The 13,769-nt window shown below is 55.2% G+C and overlaps 1 protein-coding gene across 9 annotated transcripts in view; it reads left to right on the top strand.

The window, feature by feature from the left end:
* SCAI (suppressor of cancer cell invasion) overlaps positions 1-13,078 on the top strand; it is a 66,776-nt gene extending 53,698 nt beyond the window's left edge. For 7 of the 9 annotated variants that reach the window (XM_061568661.1, XM_061568664.1, XM_061568665.1 and 4 more), the window contains one exon: positions 909-2,286. The gene's annotated coding sequence lies outside the window, so the exon portion shown is untranslated. Of the gene's footprint in view, positions 1-908; positions 2,287-12,472 lie in introns of those variants that run through there. The other 2 variants (XM_061568667.1, XM_061568668.1) reach the window with 2 other exon arrangements.
* Positions 13,079-13,769: the final 691 nt, after the last annotated feature.

The raw sequence follows: 13,769 nt of genomic DNA, 5'->3' as shown, positions 1-13,769 counted from the left end.
TGGCAAAACCTGGGTATGATACCTCCACGCCCACGAAGGGAGTCTCGCAACATTTTGTTATTTTACCGATCAACCAACCCTCGCCTCCAGTGATGGATTACAGGACACGTGCAGCTTATTCACCAGCACCACCACACAACACCAATCTAGCACTGTCGTGACACAATGACACAGACCATGTTAAACACTGCATGCGCTACTTCCAAGAAGGTTAACTCCCACATTAAGGTCAGGGTTACGTTAGTTCCTCAGCACAAGTCTTGGTCATCTGGGAGAATGAATCCGTAGAAATTGCAAGAAATGTGTGAATTATCATTAATGAAGCGGCGATGTTTTAATTTGAAATCGGTAAAGTAGCAAGGAAGTTTTCTATGAAGTACAGAGAGGGTGGCAGCCCCGACGCACTGCCGCCTCGTCATCACAAGGCCGTACCCGCGCCTGAACTGCTTTTGCATAATTTATTTTTGCCTGCCCACCACAAGCACATATTTAATCACTCCTAATAGGTAGTTTAATTCGAAAAGTGAATACATTTTTACGAGCGACTATAAATCGCTGAAGAGTGAAGGAGACAATGCTTTCTCAGATTTGCGTGTTTACAGTTTGTGTGAGCAGAGGCATCTCTTGTGTGCCTGGGAGGCTGTTTTTTTTTGTTAGGAAATTGAGTCTACGTGGGAATTGGGGAACCGGAAGTTTGTAACCCTCTGAGAGCTGAGACATTGTGGAAATATGACGCCCTTTGAGAGTGACAGGTTTCGGTGTGCGGTTGTTACCCATAAACTTCCGGTGACATGGTGCTATATACGTGCTTTGTTTATGCTAGTGAGGAACGTAATGGTTCCCGTTCAACTGCCCTCTGTATTTACACCCAAGCGTCTACCTTGTTTACTGTTATCTCTTGTGTACAGTACTTTACTCCGCCATCGCTCGACACGCCCGAGTCAAGGGAGCACCTCCCCTCGTCTCTGAAACCTCGTGTGAAGAAGCTAAGCACAGTGAGAGATATCGAAGTTGCCTCTGACTTCACCGAGACAGTGTGGTTGCTTTTTCTCATTTCTCAACGGCACTGCAATGGACGGGTCTTGCTCAATTTGGCATTGAGCTGACGCTCATCTCTCGCTTACAGCCCGGAGCCAGTGGTGGAAATTCCCTAATTCCTGTGGCAGGGCGAATCCCTCCATAGGACAACCACTGTTGACTTCCCCATCAAGTGGTGTTTGTTTTATCGACACTGGAGGGATGATAGATGACGGAGTCATTCCCAAACCGGGATGTGAACTTGAAACCTGCGAACTGCTCGCTCTACCGCAGAGCCTCCAGGTCGGATATTTGGTGGAAAGACTCCTATTATTAGAATTACAATTATTCCTATAAAGCCAGTACCTTACACCTCCAAAACACCAGATTTGTGTAATTTACCTCTTCTCGGAATATCCTGACCAATGCCTCCAACTACATACCAAGTTCAGTAACCCAGCTCTATAAATACTGTCCTTTGTTCCTTTGACTATAATGCCTGATTAGGGTTTCCCAAGCGGGATGTAGATTAACCCTAAAAGTATATATGTATATGATCCTGTGTTTGATGGCTTTCATGATGGTAAGATTTTTGGCGTGACAGCCCATCGCTTTGGCTCTCCAATCTCAATTTATTTGAGGCTCCCTCAGACAGTGGGGTCAATGCCTGTGTGTGCATTGGGAGAAAGTGTCGCCCTCGGTGAGTTTCCCGACCATAGCTTCTCGGTGTTACTTCTTTAATTGGCAGTCGTGAAACTGAAAAGCCTATCGGTTATGTGAATGACCTATGCAGTCATAAAAAAATTACTTGCAGCCTCAACAGTTGATAAACATGTCAACCTTTGGGGGTGGGGAGAAGTTGATCAGGCGCCCTGTCTTCAGTTAAGAGATGCCAGTTTGTAGGTTTAGTCTGTGCTCTCTTGCTGACATTGGTCACTGAATACAACAGCCCTAACACAGCAAGGTTAATACATTCCGAGATATTTTTTTATGTATATTATTTTATAATTGCAATATATCACCGTGAACTAAATGCCAAAGTACACCAGCAAATTTTTTTGTTAAACAAAAGAGTTATAAATGAGTGTGCCGATTATTCCGTAGACGTGAAACCAACGCATTGTTGAGGCTGAGTGATGTCACTGGAAACACAACAGATTTGTTGCACAATGGCTGTGACGCCGCACACAAGTTGCGTGACATGCATGTAATTACAAAGTGTTTAAGTGTTTAACGTTTGTCAACAATAAAGCAAGCACAACGTAGTTCCCCCTTGTGCCTAGAGTGGTGCTTGCGCCGTGATGGTGGTGGTAACGGGTTGATTTAGAACCTTGAGGCGGTTGCAGGAGCTGGTGAAGCAGTGGGGCCAATTGCAGTGCTTCCGTATGCACGTCTGAGGTTTCCAGTTGGTAAAACCAGGCTCTACGCACATTGAGAAAGTTTGGCCAGATTCAAGATCGTTTATTGGGTCGGATCGCTGCGTGAGTAAAATGTCTGTTGTAAACCCTCCTCCACCCGACACAGCCGATTAGTGAAGTTGTGACGTGAGCAACGGCGAGTGTGTTGTAGAGCGATCCACACACATCTCTACTGATGCTCTATCACATCTCATTTTTATGCTGTCGGCATACCCCATTTTCATTGATTTTACCAGAAATTTATTCTGTCACTTATGATTGCAAGTTGTTGCGAGTCATTGACTGCTTTAGTGTTAAAATATGGTGCTGTATTTTTAGGATAGTGTGTTTATAATATCATTTTATGTAGATATCCACATTTATTTAATATTTTTCTTCTGCAGGGTGTGATCTAACAATGACTACAACATCCGAAAGAAGGAAATGCAGTAATGACCCAGATTTCTTCTGCTACATCTGTGGCAGCTTCACTTTGCAGGATCAAAGGCGCAACATCAATACCTTTGTCAAGAAGGTTTATCTTGCCTACTTTAAAGTACGACTTGGAGACCAAGACAAAAATTGGGCTCCTCACAAAGTGTGTAAAACCTGTGTTGAAACTTTGCGATCATGGTCTAAAGGAAAGAATGCTAAGCTGAAGTTTGGTGTGCCAATGGTTTGGAGAGAACCTACAAACCATTTGGATAACTGCTACTTCTGCCTTGTTAATGTGAAAGGTGATAATTGTTTTTTTACCCTTCTATCTGGCAACAAAACTGACACCTTTTTTACAAGGAGTCATGTTTACATAGACCACAATACCTGCAGTCATAATGCAAACAAAAAACATAACTCTGATAATGTGCACTGTCCTTGAAGTTGATTGGTCCACACCCGAGACAGCTTTCCTTAGAGCCTAGTCTCACATGGGTTGGACCAGATGATGCCTTTTGCATGGGGCGGATGTGCCGGTCGACGATGTGTTGCAGTTGCCCCGCTCCGTATGGATGCGCGAGCAGCTGTTGGATGACTCCTCAGGGGCTCCGCAGCGTCAGGCAGAACAGACGCGTGAGGGTTCTGTCAGTGGAAGGTGGTCGATTGGCTTTTCAGGAGGGCCTTTTGATGTGGAGGGATTATATAGTGGACCATTGGCGCATTGTGGTTCGCGTATTGCACGGTGAAAAGTTGTTGTGTGGGGGTCGCTAGCCCCCGAGATCCCTCCCTCGATAATGCTAACGGCCGGGCTAGCATCATCAATCGCCCCCCCGCTGCTAAGCGAACCGCTGCTAAGTTCCTCACCTATGGTGTGGGAGCCGTCGCCCGCGGATTCCCCTCCACCGCGGGTCCGCGTAATGGGCATGGTTAATTACCGATTAGTATTCTGCCCCTCTCTACTACGATACTTCCCTTTCCTAATCGCGCGCCTGCAACCCACGCGGAGCGAACGCACGCACGCCCACACACACGCCGCTCCGCGCACTCCAACTCAACTCACGTTATACTCGCGCACCTGTATCACACACGGAGTGAACACACGCGACACCCACTCTCGCACCGCTCTGCGCAGCGCTCCCCCGAGGCGAGCCGCAGCACCACAGAATCACTGCGTACCCACGCGCAACCCGCGCGCTCAGCTCCGCGCAGCGCTCACTCACGTGGCGAACCACTGTGCACACAGCGCACCCACACGCTCACACTGCACGACAAGATCACGCGAGACCACGCTTCGCTATTAATGATTTATTATATGCCACCTGCGAATTGATGTTGAATCAGTGAGTCGACGAGGCTGGCCTATTCCACTAAACCTGTACCTATTCCCTATTTATCGGCTTACGATACCCTACTTCACCTCCCCACTCACTGTTTGGTGCCCGCGGAGGTTCGCTGCTCTCTGCGCTAACAGCGTACCTCGATGCGTCGCACGGACGTCCGGGTCGCTGGCTGGAACTCCTGCTGGTCCGCTGGCCTGGAGAGAAGGGCGATTTCCCCTCTCCGCTCCTCTATTTATCCTCCCTACCTCAAAGGGGATGCTGCGCTGAACAATGGGCTCGTGCACCCCAAGCCCGCGCACGGCGGTTCCCGGGCGCTGTTGATATGCTAATCAGTGCGCGACGTTGGCGGCGTACATCCTAATTACTCCCTTACCCTTCCTAACAATGGGGCCTGCGCGCTCAAGCGCAATTATCCCAACCCTCAGCCCCTGTGACCCCGCTATTCATGCTGTCCCGTGCCTCCCCTGCTTGCCCCGTCGACCCGTGGGAGTGTGTGTGGGGGGAAATGCGCCTCAACCGCGGTGGCCGAATGCCCCACGCCGCGACCACACCATATTAAGGCCGGCCGCAGCGCCGCGGTGCCACGTAGCACGGGGGGGGGGGTCATCCAATTCCCTGATCGCCGGAAACCGTGAGAATTAATCCCGATAAGGGTCTCTCGGATAAAAACCGGTCGATCAGGTAACCTTCCCTTCCAGCTCTATGGGGGGGGGGGGGGGAATGCGTGCGGGTGTGTGCTTATGTGGGGGGGGTGATGGGGGGCAGTGCAGTGGTGGAAGCCGGGCGGCTCCCTGGCTCGGCAGAGCGGCCCCGTCGTTGTGGCACCACATAGCCCCCCGGGGTGCCAGTCCCCGTCCCGGGTTGACTGGAGCACCTCGCCTGGGTTGCCCCCACGAGGTATCGCCGCGGGGTCCGCGGGATTCGCCCGGCCCTTGTGGCTGGCCTCGGGGGTGGCGGCTCCGTCTCCTGGGGCTCCGGCGGTGGTCTCCTCCTCCATTCCAACGGCTCCCCTCGGCCTCTGGCACCTGCGGGCTGGGGAACAAACTCAGAGGCGGTGGGGTTTAAGGGTCGCCGTCCTCGTCACCCCCGGCCCCGCCCGGGGCCCCTCGGAGCCCGGGGCTCCGTGGGGCCCATATACTGCGCGAGGCCCCCGGGCACGGGGGGTGGGGGGACCCCGGGGTTTCGGGGTACTTGGACGGCGGGGCTCCCCCCCTCGGGGGCTGCTCGCCACGGCTTCAGTCGGCGGATGTTGACCACCATCTCCCGGCCCCTCTCTCCTCCCTGAATCAGCACCGTCCATGGTGAGATCTGCCGTCTCACAATCCAGGGTCCTCGCCAGTAGGTGGTCAGCTTCCCCACCTGTCCGGCACCGACGCGGGGAGTGTACAGCCACACCTCGGAGCCCGCAGTGTAGAAGGGGGGCTCCATACGGGGTCGGGCGCCCTGCTCTTGCCGCTGGTGCGCGGCCTCTCCGTGCGGGTAGGCTCGGCCCCTGGCCCCTCGCAGGGTCTCCAGCAAGTGCTCCACGGGGTGGCTCCCTTCCTCCCGTTGCGGCGGAGGGACACCGAACAGCAGATCTGCGGGCAGGCGAGACTCGCGACCAAAAATCATTAGGAACGGGGTCTGTCCTGTAGAGGTGTGAACGGCGGTGGTGTAGGCGAACAGGGCATAGGGAAGGTGTTCGTCCCAGTCCTGTTGATTCGCGGCCGCCATGCGTTTAAGCTTCCCGGCCAGAGTCTGGTTCATCCTCTCTACCATCCCGTTCGCCTGGGGGTGATACGCCGTGGTTCGGTCCTTCTGGATCCCGAACTCTCTGCACAGCGCCTGAAATAGTTCGGCCTCGAATTCACTACCCTGGTCGGTAATGACTCGTTCGGGGATCCCGCACTTAAGTACGTAGTTTTCCACGAAGGCCCGGGCCACTACGAGGGCTGTTTTATCCGGGATAGCCACCGCCACGGGGTAGCGGGTGAAGTATTCCACCGCTACGAGAATATATCGGTTGCCCCGGTGGGATCGTGGAAAGGGCCCCTGCAGGTCGATTCCGACCAACTGATTCGTCCGACTGACTCGGAACGGCCTCAGGGGTACCTGGTACCTCGCCGGCTTTTGCCCACACTGCTGACAGGCCCGGCAGCCCTGCACCCAGGCGGCCACATCTTGCGCCAATTTAGGCCAGAGATACTGGCGACGCAGAGTCTCCCGGGTGCGCCGTTCCCCATCATGGCCCCCGAGCGGGTGGTCGTGTACCAGTCGTAGTAGTTGGGGTCGCACATGGGCGGGAACGCAGATGCACCCCGGCTGCCCAGCGTCGGCCAGTTCCCTCACCACCCCGTTTTCTACACACAACCGGGCATACAAACCGCTCCAGGGTCCTGGTAGTGCATCCTTCTTCTCTCGCAGTGCCGCCTCCACCGCCGCCAGATCCGGATCTCGCTGCTGGGTCTGTCTCAGCTGCTCGTCGTTTAGGCCCGGGAAGGCGCAGCCGACGTCCTCCTGGATCCGTCCGATCGGGTCCCGAGCCGCGGGTGCCGCGCTTGCCGGGTGGTCGACGGGATCCTCGGTGCCACCTGTGAGGGTCTCTGTGGCGCACACTGCACCCTCTCCCGCTGGGGGGGGGGTCAGTGGCCGCGGCCTCTCGGGGGTCCGTTGCCTGCCGGCAGCGTCCCCCCGTGAAACACGGGCAGGCCTCCTCCGCCCGCGTCTCGGCGTACACCGTGGGTCGCCTCGACAAGGCGTCCGCGTTTGCATGCGTCCGGCCAGCCCGATACTCGATTTGCAGGTTGTACTCCTGCAACTGCGCCAACCACCGGGCCATCTGCCCCCGCAGCTCCTTGAATGTAAGAAGAAACTGCAGAGCATAATGGTCAGTGCGGACGCGACATCTCCTGCCGTCCAAATACGGCCGGAACTGTTTGCATGCGAAAATCACGGCGTACAACTCTTGGCGGGTCACGCAATAGTTCAGCTCGGCCCCACTCAAGGTCCGGCTGGCGTACGCGATGACTCGTTCCGTCCCATCCTGTACCTGTGACAACACCGCGCCCAGCCCGCTGCTGCAGGCGTCGGTGTCCAAAATAAAATCGGTGGTAAAATCGGGGAAAGCGAGGGTGGGGGCATGGGTGAGGTGATCTTTGAGAGTGGTGAAGGCCGTCTGGCAGGCCCCCGTCCACTGGTAGGGGTGCTTAGGGGAGGTGAGTTGGGTGAGAGGGCGTGCAATCTCGCTGAATCCCTTTACAAATCGACGATAATAGGTGGCAAGCCCCAAAAATGATCTGATCTCTGTCAGATTCCTTGGCCGTGGCCACTCCACTACGGCGCGTACCTTCTCCGGATCGGTGTGCACGCCTGCCTCGCTGACGCGATGCCCGAGGTACCGCACCTCGCGTTGTGCGATGTAACACTTACATGGCTTGAGCTTGAGATGAGCCGCTCGCAGTCGCTGGAACACCTCTCGAAGCCTGGACCAATGCTCAGACAAAGATCTACTGAACACTATCACATCGTCCAAGTAAATCAGGCACTGTTCCCATTGCAAGCCCCGCATCACCAACTCCATCAGCCGCTGGAACGTCGCGGGCGCATTGGTGAGTCCGAACGGGAGTACTCGAAACTCGAATAGCCCCATCGGGGTGGTGAATGCGGTTTTCGGCCGATCCTCCTCCGCCATCTCCACCTGCCAGTACCCGGACGCGAGATCGAGGGTGGAAAAATATCGCGCTCCGGCGAGGCTGTCGAAGGTGTCGTCGATGCGGGGTATAGGGAAGGCATCGCCGAGCGTGACTGCATTTAGTTTACGGTAATCGACGCAGAACCGTGTTGACCCATCCTTTTTCGTTACTAGTACCACCGGGGCTGACCAGGGGCTCGCCGAGGGCTGAATTATGTTATCGCGAAGCATGTCCCCAACCGCCTCTTTGATTTGGGCGCGTTCGGGTGCGCCCACTCGGTACGCAGGGAGTTTGATGGGTCGGGCTGCACCGGTGTCAATTTGGTGCTTAACAAGATCGGTCCGACCCACGTCCGAGTCGTGTTCACTGAATACGTCGGCATACTCCCGCAGTAACCCGCGCAGCCGATCGCCCTCTCCCTTAGGTAAATCCGCCCATGGTACATGTAACGCGTCGAGCAGGGGAACGACCTCGGCTCGGGGAGTCGGGCCGACTCGCCAGGCCAGGTCCTGGTCACCCTCAGGACGACCGGGGTCTTCGGCCCAGAGTGCGAACACCGAGTCGTTAGAGTGGCGTGCGTGCAGGGGGTGTACTGTGGCTATCGGGGTGCGCCGTCGCAGTATCGCAGGGGTATTGTGGGGGTTAAACATCCGCATAAACAATCGGTCCCCATCTGTGTTTACCAACGTGGCGGATCCCACAACCCCATACCGTTTTGCCAACTCCGGGTGAGGAGTTAGCATTACCTCCCCTGATGGTCGGAGCGCGGGGTCGGTGGGGGATGTTGCCACCGGCACCAGCATCTCGGTGAGCGGGCCGATGGTGACTGTCGTCGCCAGGATAGCGGCCACAGGTGCAAAGCGGCGGCGCGTTGGTTCTCGTCCCAGGAACGGTATCCGCTCGCCGTTGCTCTCCATGGTGGCGCATCGCTGGCGGGGTTGCACGTTGAGTCCCAACCGTTCTAGGAGGTCGTTGCCTGCGATACACTCGTGACACAACGCACTCGACACGTAGAACTCCTGCGTGCACACCTGGCTGCCTATGCGGACCTCTAGGGTGGCTCTCCCCAGCAGCCCCATTCCGGCTCCGCTCGCAGTGTGCAGCGCGCGGTCCGGGGCCTGCAGGTGACGCACGTCGACCCCGATCGCGCTGCAGTGCGCTGCGCTCACGAGCGAGGCCACCGCCCCCGTGTCCAGCAGGATTCGGGTACGCACTCCGTTTACCTCCCCTTCCACCAGCGACGTGGCCCCCGTGATCCCCGCCACCAGCTCCCGCAGCCAGTCGCCAGGAGTCACCGTTTCTGTGGGCGTTGTTGCTGGAACCTGTGTGGAGATCACTCGCTCGCCATTATTCTCACAGCTTGTTTGTGTCGGGGCTACGTCGATTTCGCCCCCCGGTGGTCCCCTCTCTAGGGGGGCCTTAGTGTTTGACCTTAGCTCTTGTCTAGCTCGGGCGACCTGAGGACAGTCTCTCACTAGATGCCCTCGGCGATCGCACATATAACATGCCCGGGGAGGGGGGGCGGTTCCGTAGCGGGTCCCCTGTCCGCTCCCTCCCCCCCCCATTACGCAGTTGTCCCAAATCGGACTCTAATTGGGACACCCTCCCGGCCAGCCCCCCTACGGTCGAGCGTAGTTCCCCCATCTCAGTCTCAATGGTAGACTGTAGCTTGGCCATATTTCGGCTCATTTTATCGTCTACTTGGGTTATCATATCTCCCATGCCAGCCTGTAACCCAGCTACCCATCCCGGGGTTGTCTCGCGGGACACTGGAGGCTCTCTTTCCCGGCCCCTTACCGTCCTCGCGAGCTCCTGTTCCTCCTCCTCGTCTTCCGAGAGCAGGCTCGCAATGGCGCGTTCTCGTCCCAGCCCCCGGAGCTGCGCGCGTTCGCTGTGAATTCTTTCACACTTACGTGCGCGCTCGACAAGGGTGTTAAAGGGAAGACGTGGGCAGCTCATGTCTGGCTGCCACCACGCCGTGCGAGACAGGTACCGCTGGATTTTCTCGGCGGCCAGTTCCTCAATAACATCAGTTGCGTACCCCGGGCGTGCGATCTTTGTTAACTCGCGCACATCCTCGGCGTAATCACGTAGATCTTCGCCAGGTTGGCGCCGGCGCGCCTCTAAGGCCGATTTTGCTTCCTCCTCGTCACGCGTGCCAAAACGCTGATCGAGTCGGCGCATCAGCTCCTCTAGCTGTGTCTGTGCGCTCGCGGGTAACGCTTCTACAAAATCGGCTGCCCGCCCATCAAGATTCATATTAAGTTGACGTACTGCCTGCGCGTCCGTCCATCCATTAATTTTCTTGGCCCCTAAGAGATTGCGGGCGAATGCCTTCCACGAAGGGGCCCCCCGGCCGGTAAATATTAGTCTTATTTTAGCGTGAGGTAACGCGGGGGTCCATCCCACTTCTGACACCAATTTGTGGGGGTCGCTAGCCCCCGAGATCCCTCCCTCGATAATGCTAACGGCCGGGCTAGCATCATCAATCGCCCCCCCGCTGCTAAGCGAACCGCTGCTAAGTTCCTCACCTATGGTGTGCGAGCCGTCGCCCGCGGATTCCCCTCCACCGCGGGTCCGCGTAATGGGCATGGTTAATTACCGATTAGTATTCTGCCCCTCTCTACTACGATACTTCCCTTTCCTAATCGCGTGCCTGCAACCCACGCGGAGCGAACGCACGCACGCCCACACACACGCCGCTCCGCGCACTCCAACTCAACTCACGTTATACTCGCGCACCTGTATCACACACGGAGTGAACACACGCGACACCCACTCTCGCACCGCTCTGCGCAGCGCTCCCCCGAGGCGAGCCGCAGCACCACAGAATAACTGCGTACCCACGCGCAACCCGCGCGCTCAGCTCCGCGCAGCGCTCACTCACGTGGCGAACCACTGTGCACACAGCGCACCCACACGCTCACACTGCACGACAAGATCACGCGAGACCACGCTTCGCTATTAATGATTTATTATATGCCACCTGCGAATTGATGTTGAATCAGTGAGTCGACGAGGCTGGCCTATTCCACTAAACCTGTACCTATTCCCTATTTATCGGCTTACGATACCCTACTTCACCTCCCCACTCACTGTTTGGTGCCCGCGGAGGTTCGCTGCTCTCTGCGCTAACAGCGTACCTCGATGCGTCGCACGGACGTCCGGGTCGCTGGCTGGAACTCCTGCTGGTCCGCTGGCCTGGAGAGAAGGGCGATTTCCCCTCTCCGCTCCTCTATTTATCCTCCCTACCTCAAAGGGGATGCTGCGCTGAACAATGGGCTCGTGCACCCCAAGCCCGCGCACGGCGGTTCCCGGGCGCTGTTGATATGCTAATCAGTGCGCGACGTTGGCGGCGTACATCCTAATTACTCCCTTACCCTTCCTAACAATGGGGCCTGCGCGCTCAAGCGCAATTATCCCAACCCTCAGCCCCTGTGACCCCGCTATTCATGCTGTCCCGTGCCTCCCCTGCTTGCCCCGTCGACCCGTGGGAGTGTGTGTGGGGGGAAATGCGCCTCAACCGCGGTGGCCGAATGCCCCACGCCGCGACCACACCATATTAAGGCCGGCCGCAGCGCCGCGGTGCCACGTAGCACGGGGGGGGTCATCCAATTCCCTGATCGCCGGAAACCGTGAGAATTAATCCCGATAAGGGTCTCTCGGATAAAAACCGGTCGATCAGGTAACCTTCCCTTCCAGCTCTATGGGGGGGGGGGGAATGCGTGCGGGTGTGTGCTTATGTGGGGGGGGTGATGGGGGGCAGTGCAGTGGGCGAAGCCGGGCGGCTCCCTGGCTCGGCAGAGCGGCCCCGTCGTTGTGGCACCACAGTTGCACCTTGGTGTCCAAAAGTCCTTGCTAACGTTGCAACGGGATTGTTATTGGCCCGGTATGACAGCCGACGTCTCTAAACATATTCGCTCCTGTCATGAGTGCGCCCGGCGGAAGCCGCCGCGCCTGAAATGCCATCCGTCGCTGCAATCTATTTCCATTACTCGCATCAATGAGTTGGTGACTCTCGATGTCCTGGGGTCCTTCCCGATCACTCCCAGGGTTAACAAATACCTTTTGGTGGGTGTGGAATTTTTTCCCCAGTGGCTGATGGCTTGGCCCTTACCTGACCAATCCGCATCCTCCATCGCTGATGCATTTTTGAATGGCTATGATCGCCTGTTGGGGGCAAAAATTGACCCTACCTGACCATGTGTGGGACTCCCTGCACCAGATTTCTGAGGCGCGGGAGGCGGCTCGGGTTAACACCGCTAAAACGCAGGCGTGCAATGAGCACTGTGCGCGCAGGTCCGGCCACAACTTGTCATGGTCCGTCGGCGACCGGGCCTGGCTCCATTGCCCTCAGGCACCTCTCCCAAACTGCACAAGCCGTGGCATGGGCCGGTTGAAGTGATTGAGGTTAAGCGCCAACAGTGTGTACGTATTCTGGCGGGTCGGCGTCGTTGGTTCGTCCACCCGTCGCGGTTGAAACCCTTCGTTCCTCCACGTGTTGCTTCGTCATCTCCACATATTGGGTTGCCGAGGTCTGGCGTGTCCGATGAGCCGGAGGGGGTGCGGTTGCATGTTGATCCTCCGAAGATTTCTGTTTTGTCGCCCACAGCATCCGAACCCCTGACTGCCATCGCGGACAATGGCCTTGCCGGGTCCGGCCCTGTTACATCGGACCCTTCCGCTCTTCCGCCCTTCTGCCGACCACTACACTTCCAGCTGGCTACCGCAGAGGGTCCGGCGTTGCGGACCCGTTCTAAAATGCCTCGATTTTTCTGATGTTCCGATTTATCTTTGCTTGGTTATTCGCCTTTTAATGCCGGCTCGTACAGTTCGTGTAAGGATTCAATCTAGGCCAAAGGTAACGGGCAGAGCTACGGGGAATATTCGGGAACCATCTAGAGCAGGGGTGTCCAAACTTATTGCAAAGAGGGCCAAATTTGATAAAGCGAAGATGCCCGGGGGCCAACAGTTCCTTCTGTCATTTTTTTTACCACACAAGTTACATGAAAATACACACTTATAAAACAATTTTCATTGTCACAATTACCTTTATTTTTCAAATGACAATGTAACCAAATATAAGCCACTCAGGCAGACGTGAACAACTCTAAAAACACACTTCTGCCTTTCATTCAGTCACATAACATTGAACAAACTGTATAGAATACCTTGAATTTCCATGAGTTAAATATCTTTGCCTCATGAACATTTTAAACAGGAGTTATAAGTAATGCCAAGTGGTCTGTTATCATTAAACTTTAAAACAAGTGAATTTTGCCCTTGTCTTTTACAATATCTTTCAGAAAGCAATAGTTTGTGTCACATCTAGAGGCACATAACATCAACAGCTATAACCAAATCTTATTCAAGAGTTTAATAAAACCAGGGCCATAAGCCCAAGTGCATTAGTGTGCTTTAGGCTTTTCACTGTTAATAGTGACAGATGTTACCGTTCAAAACACTCAATTTCAGATTGATCAAGGAACAGATAACTTGCTGACACTATCTTCTTGGTTCTTTCGGTAAAGTCACGTAGAAGGGAAGTAATCAAATAATACAAATAAAACATAATAAAATAATTCTCAGGACGTTTCGGCTACAACGGCTGCTTGCGTCGTAGCCGAAAAGTCGTGAGAATTATTTTATTATGTTTTATTATTTTATTACTTCCCTTCTACGTGACTTTACCGAACGAACCAAGAAGATGAATCCCTGCAGTCACGAAAGCTTTAAATCTAAATTGCTGACATTAATGAGAAGGGTGATACTGAGATCTAGATTTCAGTAAAGAGACCAGGTCTGGCTTGAGGGCAGTGGTTGAGATGCGTAAAATGTCACACAAGTGGGAGTCACTCATCCTTGACCTCAATCGGTTCTTGTTTAAGTTCATGACTGAGAATGTTTGC

The sequence above is a fragment of the Lethenteron reissneri genome, chromosome 41 (assembly GCF_015708825.2).
Source record: "Lethenteron reissneri isolate LAM-NWPU_2019-01 chromosome 41, ASM1570882v1, whole genome shotgun sequence".
NCBI lineage: Eukaryota > Metazoa > Chordata > Hyperoartia > Petromyzontiformes > Petromyzontidae > Lethenteron > Lethenteron reissneri.
This window is presented reverse-complemented; position numbering and strand designations above follow the sequence as displayed.